Raw genomic sequence first — 21,376 nt, 5'->3', positions numbered from 1 at the left:
GGCCCAGAACCTAGAGCATGACCGAGCTCAGAGTCCAGGTGCCCAGGTGTGCGCCGCACTGGTTACTTAGGAAAGGGAGAGCCTCGGGAGGCGTCGGGATCATCCAGGTGACGTGGGGAAGAGCAAGTCTCCTTAGAATTAACGGCCTTCCTGAGGTCAGTGGTGTCTGCGGAGCACCAAGGACTGGGGCACAGCCAGGCCGCTGTGCCTGGATGATGACCCACCGACAGGTGGCCGGCCTGCCCCTCCCCGGGGCTCTCTGCCCTGCGAGCCACACACAGACGGGGCAGCAGCGTGCATGACCCCTACATCGGAGCCCGGCCTCAGCCGGTGGCACGCTCCTGGTGTGGCCTCCCTCCCTGTCACTGTCACATCCTGGCTACGGGCAGAACGCAGAGTCTCACTGGAGTCCCACCCGAGTGAGGAGCTGCTCAAGGCCGGGAACATGATTCTCAGACCTTCCCAGGCTCATCCTGAGACCAACATTTAAGCGTGCAAAATGCAAATGAGAACAGGCTCTCCTGAAATGCCTCTCAGCACCACTTAGCTTCGAGGTTACAAGCTCTGCAGAGTCTAGCAGTCCACGGGGAATTAGCCGGGATGCTTCTCACATTAATTCTATGAGGCCAAGGGACAGCTTTCATTACTCGAAAAGGAGCATGCGGCTGCCAGGACCCCTGCTCTGCAGAGCATCTCTGGATGGGGTTTGGAGGAGAATGTGATCACACTCCGAGGGAGAAGAGAGGCCCAGGCAGGGACAGCTTCACTCTCAGGCCACTGCTCTTGGCTGGCCTTGGCTCCCTCCTTGTCCATGGAGTCACTGGGGCCCCACTGCCCTGAAGCCCTGACCTTTACAGGTGAAGGCTCTGGGATCCCAGCAGGCCGGTCAGGGGGGCCCCTGGGGTCCTGCCAGGGCTCCCAGGGCAGCCAGCTCTGCTCTGAGCAGCGGCCATCACGGGGGCCTCTGCACACACTCCCAGAGCATCTTCAGCGAGTGCAGGCAGGTGTCCAGACCCCACGATAGAAGCAGAGCAGTGCAGGCCAGCAGGTGTGGGCTCCGGGGCAGGGGTCCGAGCTCCCTGTTGGCCCGATGCTTGTCTCCACCTCATTCTCGGCCCATTTTCCTGTTACAATCAGAGCTTCCTGTGGCAGGAAAACATCCACGCAGGGGCCACCAGCAGGGGCACAGGACTGGTGAGCAGACCCCGGGGCCCACGTGGGGCCGTGTGGACAGAGACTCCCAGCCTCAGGATGCTTTCTGAAATTTGAGATTTAAGAGGAAGATTTGACATAAGCAAGAAAAAATACTCTGTTTGGAAAGCTGACTCCATCATGCTCCGCACATGAAATGATTTCAGATCCACTCCCTGCTAATAACTCCCGAGACTAAGCGCTTACAGAATGAATCCATATTCATATTTTCAACGACAGAGAAAGTGCTGAGCTTTGGGGTGTGTGCAGATCGGGGGATCGAATGTAGTTAGGTTTCTGCTCCCCATGAAATGTTTGTTGTCCTCCCCGTGGCCCGGCTGGGAGCCCACGGGCCAGTCAGCGGGCAGCTCCCGGCACACGCCGTGGATGGTGGCTGCATGCGGGGGCATGAGCCGGTCGTTGTCCTGCTGACCGCTTCCTGAGGCCCGAGCTGAGGACGAGAGCCGGAGCCTGGCTCTGACTGGCCCCATGGGTTCTACACTCTTTTTTTTTTTTAATTTAAATTCCAGTTAATTAACATACCACACAACCTTGGTTTCTGGAGTAGAATTTGGTGAGTCATCACTTACATCCAACACCCAGGGCTCATCACAGGTGCCTCCTTCGTGCTCCCTCTCCCCCCGCGTCCCTCCAGCAGCCCTCACTACACTCGGCTTATTAATTCGTGGAATTTATCATTCTGTGGAATGACAACGTGGCCCCAAGGGACCCTGCGTGGACACTGGGTGGGCTAGACGCAGAGCTCGCTTGGCTCACGTTCCCCATCTCTGCTGGCCCACGAGTTTCCAGAGGGTCAGCTCCCGTCCCCCCAGGGCGTCTGCTCTATGACTTCTCGTGTGGGGGTCGGGGCACCAGGGCTTGGGCACAAGTCCTGTAAAAGCAGGAGGGATGGAAGCACTAAGCGAGCACGCCGTCCGCACCTTCTGAGCCCAGCCCAGAGAAGCGGGATCCGGGCGCGGGACCCAGCACAGGCCTTCCTGAGCTCACCCTCGCGGTCCCCCGCTGACCTGAGCCGAAGCAGCTGCCCCTCCGAGCACCGCTGTCCCCCACCACCCGCGCCCGGGTGACCTTGTCCTCCCTTACGGGGACGGTCACGGCCAGGGCGCCAAGTCCAGCCCCGGGCCCGCAGCCCTTCCCGCCGTGCACCTGCCTCTCCTGCCAGGACCCCGTCCCTCATCCGTCCTTCCCACCAGCACCCTGAAGCTGGAGGCTCCCAGGCCCCGCACCCGCCTCCTCCCTGGCTCCCTCCCTGGCTAATCCCAGGCCCCACCCTGCCTGGCACCCTCTGGCCAGCGGCGCCCCCTCTCCTTTCCGCCCCCGCCTCCCTCCACTCCCACGTGCCCTGGAGACACTTAGCTCAAGTGCCGAGAGCAATCTCCTGGAATATTCTTCTGCAGACGTCCTCCCCCTCCGTTACTTACGTTCCACTTAGCACTTGGCAGACGCTGCAGGGGTGCCTCCCGTTGGCACTCGGGGCACAGCCCAGCCTGGCCCCCCAGAGAGCGGCCCGGCGCCCAGGACCTGCTCCCTTCCGTGGCGCCCTTGCCCCCCCCCCCAGTCCTCTGCAGCCCGCCCCACACTATGAGCTCCAGGGCGCCCCTCCTGGCCATGTCGCCTCCTTCCCTGCCATCTGTTGGGTGCTCCCGCGGCACCGCCTCCCCCAGCCCCCTCCCAGGCCTGCAGCGGCCAGAGGACTCTCCGTGGCCTGAGGAAACCCTGTGCGGCTCCCTGCTGCCCTCGGACTAGAACCTACTCAGCCTTCCGGGGTCCACAGGGCCCAGGGGCCCCAACCTGGCGGCCCCCAGCCTCCCCACCTGCCTCCTTCCCTCCTGCTCACACAAAAGCTGCTCCCTCCTGCCCTGGAGACTTTGCAAGGACTGTTCCATGCCTGGAATCTTCCCCTTTCATCTCTCTCTCTTTTTTTTTTTTTAATTTTTATTTATTTATTTATGATAGTCACAGAGAGAGAGAGAGAGAGAGAGAGGCAGAGACATAGGCAGAGGGAGAAGCAGGCTCCATGCACCGGGAGCCCGACGTGGGATTCGATCCCGGGTCTCCAGGATCACGCCCTGGGCCAAAGGCAGGCGCCAAACCATTGCGCCACCCAGGGATCCCCCCTTTCATCTTTCTTATGGACTAAATGCCCGTGCCCCCAAACTCATGTATCAAAGCCCTGACCCCCCCCCCACGATGGTGTTTGGAGATGGGACCTTCGGGGGGAATCAGGGTTGGAAGAGGTCACGAGATAATCCACCCAATGGGGCCAGTGCCCTCCTCAGAGGAGACCCCCCAGGGCTCCCCCTCAGCCCCCACCCCGCCAGCATGAACCAGGGAGGGGCCACGGGGGCACCCAGCGGGGACGCACCCCCTACAGCCCAAGAGAAGGGGCCTCAGAACCAAACCCCTTGCAGACACGGTGACCGTGGACCCCCGGCCTCCAGACTGCCCCCCGTCTGTGGGATTTCCTATGGCAGCCACACTGACCGCCACATGCTCCCTCCTGCAGCCTCCTGCTTTCCCTCGAGCGTCCACCGAGGGGCTGCTTCTCCCTGCAGCCTCCCTGGACTCTGTCTCAGGCAGATCCGCTGTGGTTTCTCTTCAACTCACCCCCCTAAAGTTCTAGCTGTGTGTGCACATGTGTGTGCATGCCCATGTGTGTGCACAGGTATGTGTGCATATGCCCTGTGTGCATGGGTATGTGCATAGATGTGAGCATGTGCGCATGTGTGCATGGTGTGGGCACGCTGTGTGCACAGATGTGAGTGTGTGCACAGGTGTGCATAGGTGTGGGTGTGTGCACACATGTGTGCGTGCCCATGTGTGCACAGGTGTGAGTGTATGCACATGTGTGCATGGAGTGGGCATGCTGTGTGCACAGATGTGACTGTGTGCATGGGTGAGAGCACAGGTGGGTATGCACGCACATATGTGCACGGCTGTGCTGTATCTTATCTTTCCTGACGGTCTGAGTCCCGTGAAACCACGAGTCATTCTCATGCATGCCCCGTCTCTGAAGCCCCGCCAGTAAGCTGCGCGTGGCACGTGCCAGGAGCCTCATCAACACCCACCGCCTCGCGTTCACCTGCCCCAAGCAAATGCTGCAGCTCCGGGAAAGGACAAGGGCTCGTGTGTGAGGAAGAGCCGCTTCCCTGTGCACACTCGAAGCCGCTTCCCTTCTAAAAAAATATTCTGGTTTTAACATTTGACTGACGAGCGTGCTCCTCACTGTGTTTTCCAGCTCGCGTTGGTGCCTGAGTGACGCTCACCCGCACGGCATGATGGCTTCATTCCGTCTTTAGGACACTCGTGATTGCGGCCACGATGCGAGCCTGCGGCTCCTGCCCCTCCTGCCCCCCTCCCACTCACGCTCTCCGCAGACCTGCCCACCTGGTCGGCCCCCGAGAAGGCAGGATTCTCCTGCTGCCAGGAGGCCTCTCGAGTCAGTGTTCCCGCGACGGCACCTGCTAACCAGCCTGCCGGAGGCCGCGTGGGCGCCAGCGGGGCAGGCTGACGGGGCTGAAGCAGCAGAGCGGGACGTGGTGACAAGGGCTGGACGCCCGGCGTACAGACCCCTGAGAAGTTAACTGACGACAGGAGGGCTCACCCGAGATCGAAGATAAACACGGAAACAGAAGGTGAAGCTGAATTAAGTCATAGATGTCCAACATTCTAGAAGGCCAGGAGACACCACAAATGGTGCATTTCCCACACGGGTGGGAAGCAAGAACCCGCCTCCCCTAACTCGGCCTTTACCTTGGAATCTGAGACCCTGGCCCTGCAGGACGAAGGAGAGTCAGGACAGCAGCCTCCCTCGGGGTCGGCGCCGTGACCCCCGCCGCCCGCACCCCCGTCTGCTCTGCAGGCTCCGGATCCTCCTCCCCGGGCCAGAGCTAGGATGCGTGTGATGGCTTGTGGGGTGCCCCGTGCCCCCCGCACCCGCCTGCCTGGGTCTGTGGCACGGCCGTGCAGCCCCGACCCGTTTCTGAACTTCTGTGGGCCTCTGCTTCCTTGTAAACAGGGACAGTCGCAAGCTCGTCCGGGGGCCCCGCTCATCACGCAGCCTCACAGTGAGGCCACCCGCAGCCGTGCCGCCGCCCACTGCCCATGGGCCTTCCTCAGGCCGTCCCCAAATCTGACGACTTCGTACACTGCTTTTCCCCAGGGAAGGGGCCGTAGCTCAGGACGCTGCACCTGGGTCACGTTCGAATGCACCCCCGTGCTGAATTCCGGCCAGCCAGCAGCCTTCCCCGGGGGGTCGGGGCTCAGGAAGGCTCGGGCTCGGCTCCGACCCCGCTGACTGGGAGTGTGATGCCAACGCCTCCTGGTTATGCAAATGTGAACGATGCGATCGATCGAGTCTATGGATCCGAGGTTTAGTCTAATCCAGTAGCGACTCGAGATCGAAGTGCATTTGCGAGACGGAGCTCCGCGCTTGACAAGCGTTCAGTTCACACACAAATCACACACCGGTGTCCCCTCGAGGTCAGAGGGAGAACAACACACACCCCGTGTACGATAACAAGAGGGGGTCGCTTTCATGGAACCAGACCCTGGGCTCAACGGTTGCTGCGGATTACCCCACTTAATCCCCGTGCAGACCTACCAGGTAGGGGCCTTGAATGCCAGGCCGAGGATCCCACGGTTTGTTGACCGACAAGGAGATCTCTGGACGTGTCACATATGCAGACAAATACCCTCATCGGTGACAAGCTGACATCCTGCGGGCATCTCATGTCAGTAAAGGGCCAGTGATCAATGTGTGACCCGAAGAATAAGCTTTATTTTCCTCCTACTTCCACTGCCTGTTTGTTCTAAAAGTTTATGAGTGTAATAAATGTCCAGTAAAATCTTTGACCTTGTACGTAGTCATAAATTTACAGATAAAAGTGAACCGTACCGAGGGGAAGCACTGCCGTGAATTCCCAGGTAGCTGTCACTGCTTCTACGTCTCTAAATACTCAAGCAAAAACCTGCATCTTAAGCAGCATCTATAACGAGCATAGAACTTTCCTTCCTAAAAGAATAGTACCAGACTCTCCCCTCCTCATTATGTATTCTTGGGTCACCGATTGAATCAGTTGGCTACGTGTGTGAGTTATTTCTGGGCTCCCCGTGCTGTTCTCTTGGTTCTGTGTGTCTGTCTTCGTGCCAGGACCGCACTGTCTTGGTCTCTCCAACAGATGGTCCTGGGAAAGCTGGACGTCCACAGGCAGAAGAATGAAATTGGACACTTACATTGCATCACGCACACAAAAATCAACTCAAAGTGCATTAAAGACAAACATAAGACCTGAAACCGTAAGGCTCTGGGGAGAAAATACACGGGGAAAGCTTGTTGGCATTGATCTCGGCACTCATTTGACCAATTTGACACCAAGGCCACGGGCGGCGGAAGCAAAAATAAACCAGCAGGACCGCGTGGGACTGAGGAGCTGATGACAACGAAGGAAAGCAGCAACGAATGCAAAGGCAGCCTGTGGGCTAGGACAGAATAGTCCCAAGCCAGATACGCGATATGGGGCTAATACCCACATTATATAAAGAACTCTTACTCTTACGAAGAATTCCTGATGGATGACAAGAGGAATTATATAAAGAACCCTAAAAATAAAAAATAGGCCGAGGATATGAATAGATCTTTCTCCAAGGAAATACAAACGGTCAGCGGATGTGCAAGAAATGCAAGAAGGAGTTCGACATCCCTCATCGTCAGGGAGACGCAAGTCAAAACCACAAGGAGAGATCACCTCACACCTGTTAGGGTGGCGAGAATCCTTAAAAAAAAACAAAAAAAAAAGTAAGTGTTGGTGAAGATGCAGAGAAATCAGAACTCTCCGATTTCACCCTCGGCATGTCAAGTGGTGCCGCCGTAGTGGGAAAGTGTGCAAGTGCCTCACAAAATTAAAAATAGAATTACCTCAAGACCCGGCGATCCCACTTCTGGGTAAACATCCGACATCATGGAAATCAGGTTTTCGAAGAGATGTGCCCACCGCTGGGCTGCCTGCAGCGTTACCCCGGCAGCCAAGGTGGGGCGGCCACCGGAGGTCTGCCCGCCGCGAACGAGAGCATTGCACGCACACGCGCACGCACACGCACACGGCCGAATGCGAGCGACCTTTGGAAAGGAGGAGAGCCCGCACCGGGGGACAACACGGTTCAACTGAGGACACGGTGTGAGGCCAAACAAACCAGAGCACCAGGTGATTCCACCTACGGGTGGAATCCCTGCCAGCAGAGCACAGAGCCCTGGGGCGGCGGAGGGGGACGGTACCCACGGGTGGCGCAGTCCCCGGTACGGGTCAGGAGGCCCCGGGCTCTGCCTACCGACCGCGCGGTGGCCGTGTGTCCCGCTCCGACGTCGAGCGCCATCAGGGAAGGCAGCACGGGGCTCTCGGGCCACAGGCCGAGCACGTCTCAGGCCGAGCAGACGGGGCGGTGTGTCCAGGCCCCGAGTCTTGTCCGCGTGGCCACGCCATCAGCAGCCGGCGGGTCGTCAACGGATGGAAGGCTGCTCAGGTAGGTGAGGCGGACGGCCGAGGCCTCCGAGCAGCAGGGGCAGCGCCGCGATTGTCCCGGGGCAGCGGGTGGGGGAACCTGCGACCCACGGGCTTGGAGCCAGGCTGGCAGGACCCTGAGCCCCCGGCCACTGGGGACACCCAGGCTGTGCCAGGCAGGGGCTGAGGACAAGCCCAGCCGGGAGGTGGGCCTCAAACCCAGAGATTGGGAGGAGCAATCTGCCGCGGTGCTTGGAGGGACCCCCTGGCTGACTCAGGCCCCGGGGACTCAGGAGGGGAGGTGCAGGGTCGTGCTGTCCCGGGCTCTCCGCCGGCATCCCTGCCCCTTCTCGCCCTGGCCCCTGGCCCGGCCAAGCCACCTCTGCTCCCCAGCACCTGCTGCATCTCACATTCGTTGTCTTCTGCGACCTCCCGGAGGCTTCCTACGGCGGGAGCACTGCCCGGAGGAGGTGTCAGGGAGCCAGGCTGGCGAGAGAGGCCGGAGGAGAGACAATTTTATTTTATTTTATTTTATTTTATTTTATTTTATTTTATTTTATTTTATTTTATTTTATTATTTTATTTTATTTTATTTTATTTTTAATAATAAATTTATTTTTTATTGGTGTTCAATTTGCCAACATACAGAATAATACCCAGTGCTCAACCCATCAAGTGCTCCCCTCAGTGCCCGTCACCCACTCATCCCCACCCCCCGCCCTCCTCCCCTTCCACCACCCCTAGTTCATTTCCCAGAGTTAGGAGTCTTTATGTTCTGTCTCCCTTTCTGGTATTTCCCACACATTTCTTCTCCCTTCCCTTCTATTCCCTTTCACTATTATTTATATTCCCTAAATGAATGAGACCATATAATGTTTGTCCTTCTCCAACTGACTTACTTCACTCAGCATAATACCCTCCAGGTCCATCCACGTTGAAGCACATGGTGGGTATTTGTCGTTTCTAATGGCTGAGGAATATTCCATTGCATACATAGACCACATCTTCTTTATCCATCATCTTTCGATGGACACCGAGGCTCCTTCCACAGTGTGGCTATTGTGGATATTGCTGCTATAAACATCGGGGTGCAGGTGTCCCGGCGTTTCATTGCATCTGTATCTTTGGGGTAAATCCCCAACAGTGCAATTGCTGGGTCATAGGGCAGGTCTATTTTTAACTCTTTGAGGAACCTCCACACAGTTTTCCAGAGTGGCTGCACCAGGTCACATTCCCCCCAACAGTGCAGGAGGGTTCCCTTTTCTCCGCATCCTCTCCAACATTTGTGGTTTCCTGCCTTAATTTTCCCCATTCTCACTGGTGTGAGGTGGGATCTCATTGTGGTTTTGATTTGTATTTCCCTGATGGCAAGTGATGCAGAGCATTTTCTCATGTGCGTGTTGGCCATGTCTATGTCTTCCTCTGTGAGATTTCTCTTCATGTCTTTTGCCCATTTCATGACTGGATTGTTTGTTTCTTTGGTGTTGAGTTTAATAAGTTCTTTATAGATCTTGGAAACTAGCCCTTTATCTGATACGTCATTTGCAAATATCTTCTCCCATTCTGTAGGTTGTCTGTTAGTTTTGTTGACTGTATCCTTTGCTGTGCAAAAGCTTCTTATCTTGATGAAGTCCCAATAGTTCATTTTTGCTTTTGTTTCTTTTGCCTTCATGGATGTATCTTGCAAGAAGTTTCTGTGGCCAAGTTCAAAAAGGGTGTTGCCTGTGTTCTCCTCCAGGATTTTGATGGAATCTTGTCTCACATTTAGATCTTTCATCCATTTTGAGTTTATCTTTGTGTCTGGTGAAAGAGAGTGGTCTAGTTTCATTCTTCTGCATGTGGATGTCCAATTTTCCCAGCACCATTTATAGAAGAGACTGTCTTTCTTCCAATGGATAGTCTTTCCTCCTTTATCGAATATTAGTTGACCCTAAAGTTGAGGGTCCACTTCTGGGTTCTCTATTCTATTCCATTGATCTATGTGTCTGTTTTTGTGCCAGGACCACACTGTCTTGATGACCACAGCTTTGTAGTACAACCTGAAATCTGGCATTGGGATGCCCCCAGATATGGTTATTTTACTCAAAAACAAAACATGTCTCTTCCTACACTCAGAAATTATTCTTTATCCAACACGAATTATGACAAGATGTGTGTGTGTGCAATTATATAAGCTTGCCACGAAGGATCATATAATTTGTTCTAAACAGACTTTGGAAAAAAAAAAACATTATCCCAGTAAATGTTAATAATTACCTAATAGTATTGGTTCCCAAGATGAGGTCCTTAGAAATGAGAACTCATTTGGATTTCCCAGTTTGAACCCGGAAACCAATATTATTTCGTGGTCACGTCTCATCTAAAATTCTAGTCTGTGATAGTAACAAACATCACCTTTTGTTAATAATTATTATAACCTAATTAATTTCCAGGCAGTCATATATTTTGTCCAAAGCTTATAAATTGACAATTATGGCGGGAAATGACAGAAACTGAGTTTTTTTTTTAGTGCAAGCATAGCGAATTAAATTATTTTAGTTGTACATACAATTTTTATTTCATTTTCAAAAGGACTGAAATAACCTTGATGGAAGATGTTTGTTTATTATTTATTTAATTTTTTTTTTTTTTGCGATTTTATTTATTTATTTGAGAGCGAGGCAGAAACATAGGCAGAGGGAGAAGCAGGCTCCCTGCAAGGATCCCGATGTGGGACTCGATCCCAGGACCCCGGGCAAGATTGTGCAAGATTGTACTTAAGCACAAAGTAGTTTTATCTTAGCTACGTCACCACTCCATGAAGCCCTGGGGCTGCCCGTGCTGTGATTTCTGAAGAAAGACCTACTCCAGTGTTTACAGACGGACCCACAGTGGAAGAGCTGGGATGAATTTAAAACTCAGAACACAATCACTGAGCTCTGCACCTGACGCGGAAGGTCTAGGCGACCGTTAGCTTGGTCGCGGTCACGAGGACGGCCACGGACTGGGGACAGCCTTGCCGAAGCCCAGCATGGCTGCACCTCTCAGACCAGGGTTTGCAGTTCCAGCCTGGATGAACCACACAGTGGGCATGGCTCATCTTTTCCAGGTCACTTTTTAAAAGCTCCATTACAATTCTTTAAAAAAAGTTTTAAATGGCATATATTTTTAAAAATAACCCAGAAAATTTTTCTTACTGCTTTTACTAGCATACGCCTATGGCAGCAAATGTCAGAGTCATGGTCGGTGATTCCTAGTATTTGATGAGACACAAATGTAAGGATAATAGAGCAATTTCTGGGTAGGCTATCCCTGGAAGGAGAAAGGGCTCACTTTGGGAGACAGTGATGGATGGGTCACTGCAAAGCCGCTCTGTATCCCAGATCCCGTTCCCTTTGTGATCTGTGGCAGCTTTTGCACATAATTTTTATTTATTTATTTATTTATTTATTTATTTATCTATTACATAACTTTTATTTATTTTTTTGTAAATTTATTTTTTATTGGTGTTCAATTTGCCAACATATAGAATAACACCCAGTGCTCATCCCATCAAGTGCCCCCCTCAGTGCCCGTCACCCAGTCACTCCCACCCCCCACCCACCTCCCCTTCTACCACCCCTAGTTCGTTTCCCAGAGTTAGGAGTCTCTCATGTTCTGTCTCCCTCTCTGATATTTCCCACTCGTTTTTTTCTCCTTTCCCCTTTATTCCCTTTCACTATTTTTTTATATTCCCCAAATGAATGAGACCATATAATGTTTGTCCTTCTCCGATTGACTTATTTCACTCAGCATAATACCCTCCAGTTCCATCCACGTTGAAGCACATGGTGGGTATTTGTCGTTTTTAATAGCTGAGGAATATTCCACTGTATACATAAACCACATCTTCTTTATCCATCATCTTTCGATGGACACCGAGGCTCCTTCCACAGTTTGGCTATTGTGGACATTGCTACTTTGCACATAATTTTTAAACGGGCCTTAAAATACAACACGTTTTCTGTCCAGGAGATGCGTGCAGGAACAGGGATCGGAATGAGCATGATGATGGACACGTTCGCCCAGCTAAGTCTCCACGACTATTGGGATGTCCAATCCTCCACATGGAAGCCATCAAATGTTGGACTGCCCTGATAGGCCCTGGAGATCCCCGTTCTACGCACCCCTGAGGCACCTCTGGACATGCCGCGCAGCCACCACCACCAGTCACGAGTGTGCACCGGTATCTTGTTACTCACTCATTCTCTTAACATCTGTACACGGCTCCGAGGGAAGCAGGAACACGTGCTCGTTTTCTGCCCACGCACCAGAAATGTGCATCCACGGTGGCTCTTATCAATAAATCATTTCCCATCATTGATCTGTTCCGTTGAACATATACTCCCTCAAATGCATAGCAATATATATGTTTCAACCACAAATAATAACACGTGTGATGTAGAATACATTTGTCAAGACAACTACATCCCATCAGCTGCCTCTGAACATCCACCACCTAAAAAACCCTACTTCCCATAGCACATCAAAGACCTTTAGGTGCACAATCATTAAGAAAAAAATTTTAATTCCATGAAAAACATGATTAATTAGTTGTATATTTCACATTCATAGAATATATATGAACAGTATCTCCTATTTCATTTTTTCTTTGAAAATACCAAACTACATAGAGACCCATGCTCCCATCGATGTCTGTTTTGTACATTACTAAACCCCTGACTCAGTTGGGGTAAGAAGCCAGACCCCCACCCTCTGCCACCACTTTGCCCTCCTACAGCGTTAATGGATCCAAAGGACCCACAATCGTATTTAGGAAAGTGGTGTTTTAAGAGCAAACACGGAAAGATCGTCATGATTGTTTTCAGCATCCCGTTAAAGTGGTATTTGGAAATTTGGGGAACAAAACCTGTTAGGTAGTGATAACTATTTCTAAAGAAAATTGTACATTCTAATGTACAAATTACATCCAATTTGTGAGAAATTGTTTCGTTCGTTTATTAATTATAACCTGGAATTTATTTGGTGACACAGCTTCATTGAGAAAAACCTCACTCTTGAGTATTTTCCATTGACATCCATTTGGATTGGTAGGTAAATGAACACAAAGATGCCAAACTATGTATCCCCTTTGTGTAAAGCAGCTTTATAATCACAGGCAGAGAGATAAGCTTAATGTTTTACACTAATAAGTAATACAGATTTTAAATAAGACCAAATAAAAATCATACTTTTTCCATATAGCTAACAAAAAAGAGCAAACGAACTGAATTTCTGAGATTTCAGAGCTCCCTGGAGAGGAGAATGAAGTGTGGCAGCTTCCAAGCCTGCAGAAGGGGCCCTGTTGGGCAGGTGGCAGAGATGAGGGGACATCGCAGGGCTTGACCAGTCTTGGGGGTTGGTGGTTGATTGGAGTCTGCAAGAGCTCTGAAGGTGAGGACAGATCGTACAGCCCAGTGACAGGGTGTATCAAAGAGATGAAGAGGTCAACAGGAAGAGCTGCCGGTGACCAAAGATGAAACAATTTGAGTAACAAAATAGTCTTATTGGTTTATAACCAAAAGTATCCTTTAAAAAACCCACATATGAGTCCATATAGGTATTATGACTGAATAAAAAATTGGAAAGAATAGAAGTGCCCCAGTTAGAAGGGCTCTAAATGATTCGTGTGGATAATCCACCATCCCAGAGATGGGGCAAAGTCCCTGCTCCTCAGCATGGCCCACACACTTTCTCCCAAAGAGCCCAGTATGGGGAAGATGAACCCTGAGGAGCCTGACAAGCACCACTTCAAGCCAAACAATCAAGGTTAACAAGCCACGAGAAGTCATGTGGGTGGCAGGTACCGCTGGAATAACGTGATGAGAAAGGGCCCTTTACTCTGGCGTCCTTCCTCCCAAACTCACATCACTCCAATGTAATCATAAGAAAAGCATTTCTCGTGGAGGGAATTTTATGAAACACCGCAAAACAGTTGTGGTCATGAAAAACAAGGGAAGTCCGAGAAGCTGTCACAGCCAAGCAGAGACTCAGGAGACATGAGACTGAATGTCATGTGCTGTCCTAGGCAGGATCCTAGGGCAGGGAAAGGACACCTGGGGAAAACCTAGGAAATATGACTAAGGTAGACTGTAATTCATGATATTTGTTTATGGTTGTTTTAGATTAACCATTAATGATGAGAGAAACTGGGCATGGAATAAACAGGAACTGTCTGTGCCCCCTCAGCAAGTATCCTGCAAACCCAAAACTGTTTGAAGTTAAAAGTTCATTCAAAAAAAACAAAAACAGGGATGCCTGGGTGGTTCAGTGGTTGAGCATCTGCCTTCAGCTCAGGGCGTGACCCCGGGGTCCTGGGATCGAGTCCCACATCAGGCTCCTTGCGTGGAGCCGCCTTCTCCCTCTGCCTGTGTCTCTGCCTCTCTGTGTGTGTCTCTCATGAGTAAATAAAATCTTTTAAAAAAATTTTTAAGCAAAAAATTAATAAAAATTAAAACAGGACCCTGGGTGGCTCAGCAGTTCGGCGCCTGCCTTTGGCCCCGGGGTGTGATCCTGGGGTCCCGGGATCGAGTCCGACATCAGGCTCCCTGCATGGAGCCTGTTTTTCCCTCTCCCTGTGCCTCTGTCTCTCTCTCTCTCTTTCTCTATGTCTATCATGAATAAATAAATAAAATCTTTTTTTTTTTTAATTTAAAAACAAAAACATTCCTACAAAAAAGTAAACATAGAATCAGCAGCAAGTGGGGAGTACCAAACAGTCTACATTACACATAATTAAACTCCCAGAAGAAGAAAAGAGGGAGAATGGGACGGGGAGAAAAACGATAAAAAGAAATGGACTGGCTGGAAATTTTCCAAATTTAACAAGAAGGAAAAAAAGAATCTGCAAATTCAGGAAGTGTAATAAATGCCAAATGTGATGAATTCAAAGAAAACTACAACTAGATATGCCATGGTCAAATTGATGAAGATAAAGGAAAAAAATCTAAAAAGCAGGAAGTGAAAAACACCCATTATAAGCAAGAGAACAATGGCAAGAGCTGCTGAGCTCTCATCCCAAACAACAATGCCAGAAGACAGTGAGACAATACCGGGGAAAAAAGGTGGAATAAAGACATTTTCCAATAAATAACAGTGGAGAGGATCTGTGGCCAATGGGCTTGTAGGACAAGACACACAGAAAGAAGCCCAAAGCCTGAGAGGAAATGACAACAGATGGACACGGGTCAGCGGGTATGAATGGAGAGCATCAAAATATAAATATGTGGTGAAAATGCTTTTCTTCTACTTTGAAGTCAAATAACTGTCTGCAAATTGACGGCAATGAACAGCAAGTTTACGATTTGTTGAAATAAAACACATGACAACAATAATGAAGGATCGGGGGAAATAAAAGTGTAGAGATATAAGACTCTCATGCTTTATGTGAAGTGTTATAATATTAATTCATTGTAGAGCACGTGAGTTATGGATGTGTATTAAAATCCTTAGATCAATGACTAAAATAAAAAGGATTTATTATAAAATCAAGAAAGGATATAAGATGGGATGTTCTAAAAATAGTTGAAAAACCCAAAGGAAGGCAAGACAAAAGGAACAAAAAGCAAGTGGGTTAAGTGAGGGAGACCAGCAAAATGGCAGACTTAACACCAACCACGTCCATAATTAGATGCAAGTGGCTTAAACATTCCGATTAAAAGGCTGAAATTGTCAGACTGGATTAAAAAAAACAAACAGAAGCCTGTATCGATATATATTGCCAACAAGGCAACTGATTTTAAGTGCAAAGGCAGAGAGGAGAAAGGGTAGGGATGAAGAAGACCAGGATGTGCGCCAAGTACAAGCACCTGGTGGGATGTCACCAAGAACGAGCTGACCTCTCGGGAGACGTGTTCCCAGCGGTACAAAGGGCTCTCCCTAAACAATGAAAAGGTTAATTCCCCAAGAACATACAACAATCCTAAAAGCATATATTCCTAATAACTGAACTCCAAAATACGAAAAGCAAAGATAGGCAAAGTTTTAGAGAAAAAAAAAAAACAGATAAATCCACAAATGACAGAACATGCAAAGTTAATTAAGGACACAGAAGATTTGACCAACACTATTAGCAAATTTGACCTCACTGACATTTTTTCAGGTACAGACGCAACATTCACACCCTGCATTCTGTGTGATCATAGACAGTTTTGTCTGTATGAAATTTAAAAATAGAACAAGCTGATTTATGGCAATGAAAGTCCAAATAGAAGTAGCCTCCAAGGGTTGGGAGGTGGGGGTTGATGGGAAAGCAGCAGGGAGAACCATTTCGGGGTGATGAAAATAGTCTATATTGTGACTGGGTTATAGGTTACACGGGTGTGTGTGTTTGTCAAAGCTCATTAAATGTGCACTAAAATCCACACATTTAAGTGCATGTAAGTTATAATATACATGATTTAATGTGATTTACAATATAACATGCCAGACCATAAGCAATGGGAGAAGATTTTCCGAAGCCTCATGTTCAGGGTCTGATTCTTCTGGATCTCTCTCAAATCCGAGTCTCTGTCTCCATGTTTTGCAGACAATATCATTTCTGTGACATCAGGAGCCTGGCCCAGAGTGGGGAATGGTACCTCCTCATCCCGCTCCCCACAGCCATCCCATCGCTAGGATTCCAAAGATTGTCACTGCTTTTCACTTTCAAATAAGTTTAAAAAGCTGATGGAAAAAGTCTCAGAATCAGTGAAGTACAGGAATTTTTTTTTTTAATCAAAATGCCTTTAATAATAACCAAAGACACAGCTGCCTTCCAGAGCCTGAGGGCAGGGGAAGGCGGGAGGAAGGGTGAGGGCCCGGCCACCTAAGTGCTCCTTCATCAAGGAGAACGAGAGCCCCAGGATCTCACTGTGCCCCTAGAACCGGGACACGAGTCACCCCAGGGGCCCGTGAGGCTGGGGAAAAGCAAAGTTCTCAGCTGGGACCTAACACCCTGAAATAAAATGAGCGGTTGGTTTACAGCAAGAAGAGGAGCCCGTCTCTGGGGGCAGCTCGGAGCTCTCGGGCCCCAAGTCTTTAAATGTGGAGTAAGACAGTCCTAACCCGTTCCTACTGCCTCCCTCTCCTGGACGCCGTGGATCCAAACAGATGGCAAAGGGCGGCCTGATGGGGACACGCTTGTTGGCACTGATGGAACAGAAAGTTGGGTAGTAAGTTGTTCTGTCTCGCCCACAGTCCACACCAGCAGCCGGACCCCCCAGGCGGGGTTGCCGATGTGCCTTCGGGGTCCCCCGTCCTAGAGCCGCGTGCTCTCGTATTGGGGATGCTCAGAGCAGACCCGAGCATGTGCTCTGAGCTCCTCAGCGGGGGCCCCCGAACCTCTGATCTCCAGGACCAGTGGATATGAGCTGAGTCAGAAATAGGGTCTTTACAGATGTGGATGTGGAGCTGGGATCATCTTGGACCATCTGCGTGGGTCCCTAAGCCAATCACAGGTGTTGTCATTAGAGGCAGAAGAGGAGACACACGCCGGGGGAGATGCCCCGTGAAGACCGAAGCAGAGCCTGGGGGGGCTGCGGCCGTGAGCCCAGGGCCTCCTGGGGCCGCAGGGGCTGGAAGAGGCAGGAAGGACCCTCCCCAGGAGCCTCCGGAGGGAGCCCGGCCCTGCCGACACCCCGATTTCAGACGTTCATCTCCAGAATGTGAGAGAATCCACGGCTCTGCATGTGGGGGCCCCAGGACACCGCCCCCCACCTCCCGGGGCTCCGGGGTCACAGCCGCAGGGTTCACAGAGCAGCATCTCCGTGCACTCACGCTCAGGTGTGTCCCGACCTCGGGTGGGTCCCCACGGCGCCCCCGGGAAGCCCTCCCAGCCCTCAGCAGACCCGCGGGGGCTGGGGGGGCAAGTCCTGGCGCCCAGCAGGACTCCAGGGATCTCAGCTACACGCCTCCGGGATGCAGCGGGCACTTCTTCCTTGGACTCGCTTGCACACTTTTCAGCCCAAGACAACGGATGCAAGAAACGTGGACTGACATGCCCCTAGCCTGGGGGGTCAGGAGCATCCACTCCCGGCTACAGGACCCAGGAATTGGGGCATCTTCCAGGCCACGTGTCACCACAGAGCCTAAAGAGGAGGACCCGCCGTCGCGCAGTGGCCCTTCGGGGAGAATCAGGTAGACGTCTGTCCCTCGAGTGGGTGACAGGAGCGCCCGCCCCTCGGGCCTGTTCCCTCCCCAAGTGCTGGGAGAGGAAGGCGGTGGTCAGGGCCGGATTTCCAAGAAAAGACTGCATTGCTCTATTACCGTGACAATTCAGAAATCCTCCAAACATTCATTTTTAGAGAATAATATTAGTAAGTTTAAATCCCTCAAAATACAGCCTTTTGTTGCTCTCCACGCTAGCTATAAATTTCCCTTTGCAGCTTGCTAACACGATTTATTAGTGATGTAGGGCGGTCTGGGCATGCGAGTCTGAGGCTGGCCAGTGAGTCCACGTAATGATCATTTCATCCGCCTCATATCTGGAATTTATTGAGACAATCAGGACAGCAATTGTCTTTTCATAATCTGATCAATGAAAACCCACTGGGAGAGAGACAGTGTTTTAAAAAGCAATTGTTTAAATGAACTTGATATTTTTATTGCAAAAATACATCACAACACGCTTTAAGGTTGGATGTTAGCTCAGTAACCACAAACATTATTCACATGATTCATGGAGAAGTTAATGACAAACACTGTTGTCTTTTACATAATCTAATAAAAAGCTTATTAATGTAAGGGAAGATCCGGGCCGGGCGGACGCACACACGGTGTGATGTGTTCATTTACGGTAATGAAATAAGTTGAATTCTGTCAAACTTGCTTTTTCCCTGAACCCGATGCCAGCGGCATGTGCAGCGGCCACTGCTGGCACCCCGCGGGGTCCTGAGCGCCCCGTAAGCTGGATCACGCATGCACCGTGTCTGGGGAGCTGGCCTCACCTGCGCAGGGCGGCTGCCCTCTGTTTTCCTACCTGTACGGCTGGCATCGCTTCCTGGGAGACTCGGCGAGCGCCCTGGGGAGTATTCAGTCGGGGAGTGCAGGGGGCAGAGGTGCTCAAGAATCCCCCTTCCCTCCGCACCCCAGGCTGGGGCCGTGCAGACTGGGGAGGTGGGGCCCCATTCTGCTGCTCAGCAGCGGTGCCCCCTGGAGATGGGACGGGGCCTGTTGTCTCCTCTAAACGTGCAGCCGGGACACACACACACATACCCCATCACTGACCTGCCACCAGGCTGCTAGGAACCACAGCCGCGAAACAAAGCACTTCCCTGTGGGTGCCCGGAGCCCAGGCAGGTGCCCTGTCTGCCCCTCTCTGTACACACACACCTGCCAGGGGCCACCCCCTCCCCATTGGCCCTTCACTGTTTGCAACACTCAGGACATCCCTGGCAAGACGGTGGCCAGGAAGTGGTACTGGGGCATGGGTTTGGGCAGCTGAGGAGGGGGTCCAGCAGCCCCAGCCGTGCTGCTGAGGACAGTGTCCATCCAGGGGCCGTGGGCAGGTGCAGGACCGCTTCACAGCCTGCTCTCCACGTGAAAGATGGGGGGCCCAGGGGTGGGACCCCCAGGGCTCCTACAGACCTCACGGCAATGTACCTGCTTGAGGGCACGGAGTTTAAGAGTGAAGGGGAACACAGGCCCAGGCCGCCAGGGTCCAGCCCTGGCTCTGTACTCACCGTCTGACCTCCACCTGGCACCTCGCCGCTCTGCACCTGGTTTCCCCGTCTGACATGAGGGTAATGATAGCACCACCTGCTTCACAAGCTTGTTCTGAGAACAAGCAAGACGATGCACAAAACACGGGGGGACAGTTTCCGGCACACGCGGAGTGCTAGTAAATGTTAGGCATCTGCTTTCCCAAATGTTTCCTTCCGCCCTGCCTCACGACCCGCCCCACCCCACCCACCCCTCCCCCGACCCACCAAGTGCACACCCACCTCCGGGCCTTTGCACGTGCTCTTTTCCCATCTGGGGCCCCTTCCCCAGGTATCAGCACAGCCACTCCCCCGTTGCGTTCATGTCTCTGCTAAAATGTCCCTTAATCAGTGAGATCTCCTAACGGATGTATGAGAACGGCCCTGCTGTTACCTCCTGAGGCCCAGATCCAAGACCTTAGCTCTCAGTTACTCATTTTACACAGAGTGCATTATCGTCTGACACAATACACATTTATTGTTAGAAAACAAAAACAAAAACAAAAATAATTAGAAATTTAAAAAACAAAAACATGCTTCTAAAAACATGTTTCTTATGCCAAAGAAGTAAATACCTGAAAGTGAATTATTGAAAAAAGGAGAGAAATGAACTACAAAGCACATATCAAAACTCACAGGATTTCATGGACATGAGACTCAGAGAAAATGCACAGCTTTTAACACTTTTATTACTTAAAAACAAGAATAAAAGACAGTATTTACCTTAAAGTCTACAAAAATAAAAATTTTTATTGGAAAGAGCCTTGGCGTCCATCAAAAGATGAATGGATCAAGAAGCTGTGGTCTCTGTATACAGTGGGATATTCCTCAGCCATTAGAAACGACAAATACCCACCATGTGCTTTGACGTGGATGGACCTGGAGGGTGTGATGCTGAGTGAAGCAAGTCAGTCGGAGAAGGACAAACATTATATGGTCTCATTCATTCAGGGAATATAAAAAATAGTGAAAGGGAATAAAGGGGAAAGGAGAAAAAACAAGTGGTAAATATCAGAAAGGGAGACAGAACATGAGAGACTCCTAACTCTGGGAAATGAAGTAGGGGTGGTGGAAGGGGAGGTGGGTGGGGGGTGGGGGTGACTGGGTGACGGGCACTGAGGGGGGCACTTGATGGGATGAGCACTGGGTGTTATTCTATATGTTGGCAAATTGAACACCAATGAAAAATAAATTTAAAAAAAATAAAATATAAAATAAAATAAAAACAAAACACACCCAAATAAAATCACATTAAGTGATAAAGACAGAACTAAAGAGACAAAAAAAAAGAGAATAATAGGACTTATGAATAAAGTAAGAACTAATCTCAATAAAAATAAAACTTTCCTAATACTATTAATTAGAAAGGGAGAGAAATATAGATGAAAAAAGACACGAGAAACAGGTATAACCCAGCTGCAAATAAGAACATGAAGATGTTCATGAGTTTAAAAGTCTCACTGAGAAGGTTCGCTTTCCAGGAAAACCAGAATAGCCCTGGGAGTTCATGGAAAAGTGTGGACCTCTTGGATCAGAAGGAACCAGAGAGCGTGTCAGCCAGACGACGGGCAGGAGGCTCGCAGTGAGTGTGGGCAACACGGTCTCAGTCGGAGGTGAGCGGTGACATCAAAGGAGACAGATACCGTCTGTGCCCGTTCAGGGGTTCCGGGGCGACACGCAGCTGAAGGAACGTCCCACCCGAAGTTGTGGAGCCGACACAGACCGACTTACAGACTCTGACAAAACACAGGCAAGAACGCTGGGGGCCAGCATCACTCGTTTAGGTCCGAAATCCTAAATAGTGCACATGCCCACGCACATGTGCATGCAAACATGTAGACATGTGTGGGCACATGCACCCATGCATGCATGCAATACACAGACACATGTGCACATGTATATCCACACGCACTGACATGCACACATACACATGTGCACACACATGAGGGTGCACGTGTATACACACAGGCA

The 21,376-nt window shown here is 50.8% G+C and overlaps 1 long non-coding RNA gene across 1 annotated transcript; it reads left to right on the top strand.

The window, feature by feature from the left end:
- Window positions 1–4,898: 4,898 nt before the first annotated feature.
- LOC144300923 (uncharacterized) lies at window positions 4,899–12,950 on the top strand. The gene is made up of 2 exons (XR_013367641.1): window positions 4,899–7,731; window positions 11,700–12,950. It is a non-coding gene; the product is annotated as an uncharacterized LOC144300923 (long non-coding RNA).
- The last annotated feature ends 8,426 nt before the right edge of the window (window positions 12,951–21,376 follow it).

This window comes from Canis aureus, chromosome 29, assembly GCF_053574225.1.
Source record: "Canis aureus isolate CA01 chromosome 29, VMU_Caureus_v.1.0, whole genome shotgun sequence".
Taxonomy (NCBI): Eukaryota; Metazoa; Chordata; class Mammalia; order Carnivora; family Canidae; genus Canis; species Canis aureus.
Note: the sequence above shows the minus strand (reverse complement) of the source record. Positions and strands in the feature narration are given on the sequence as shown.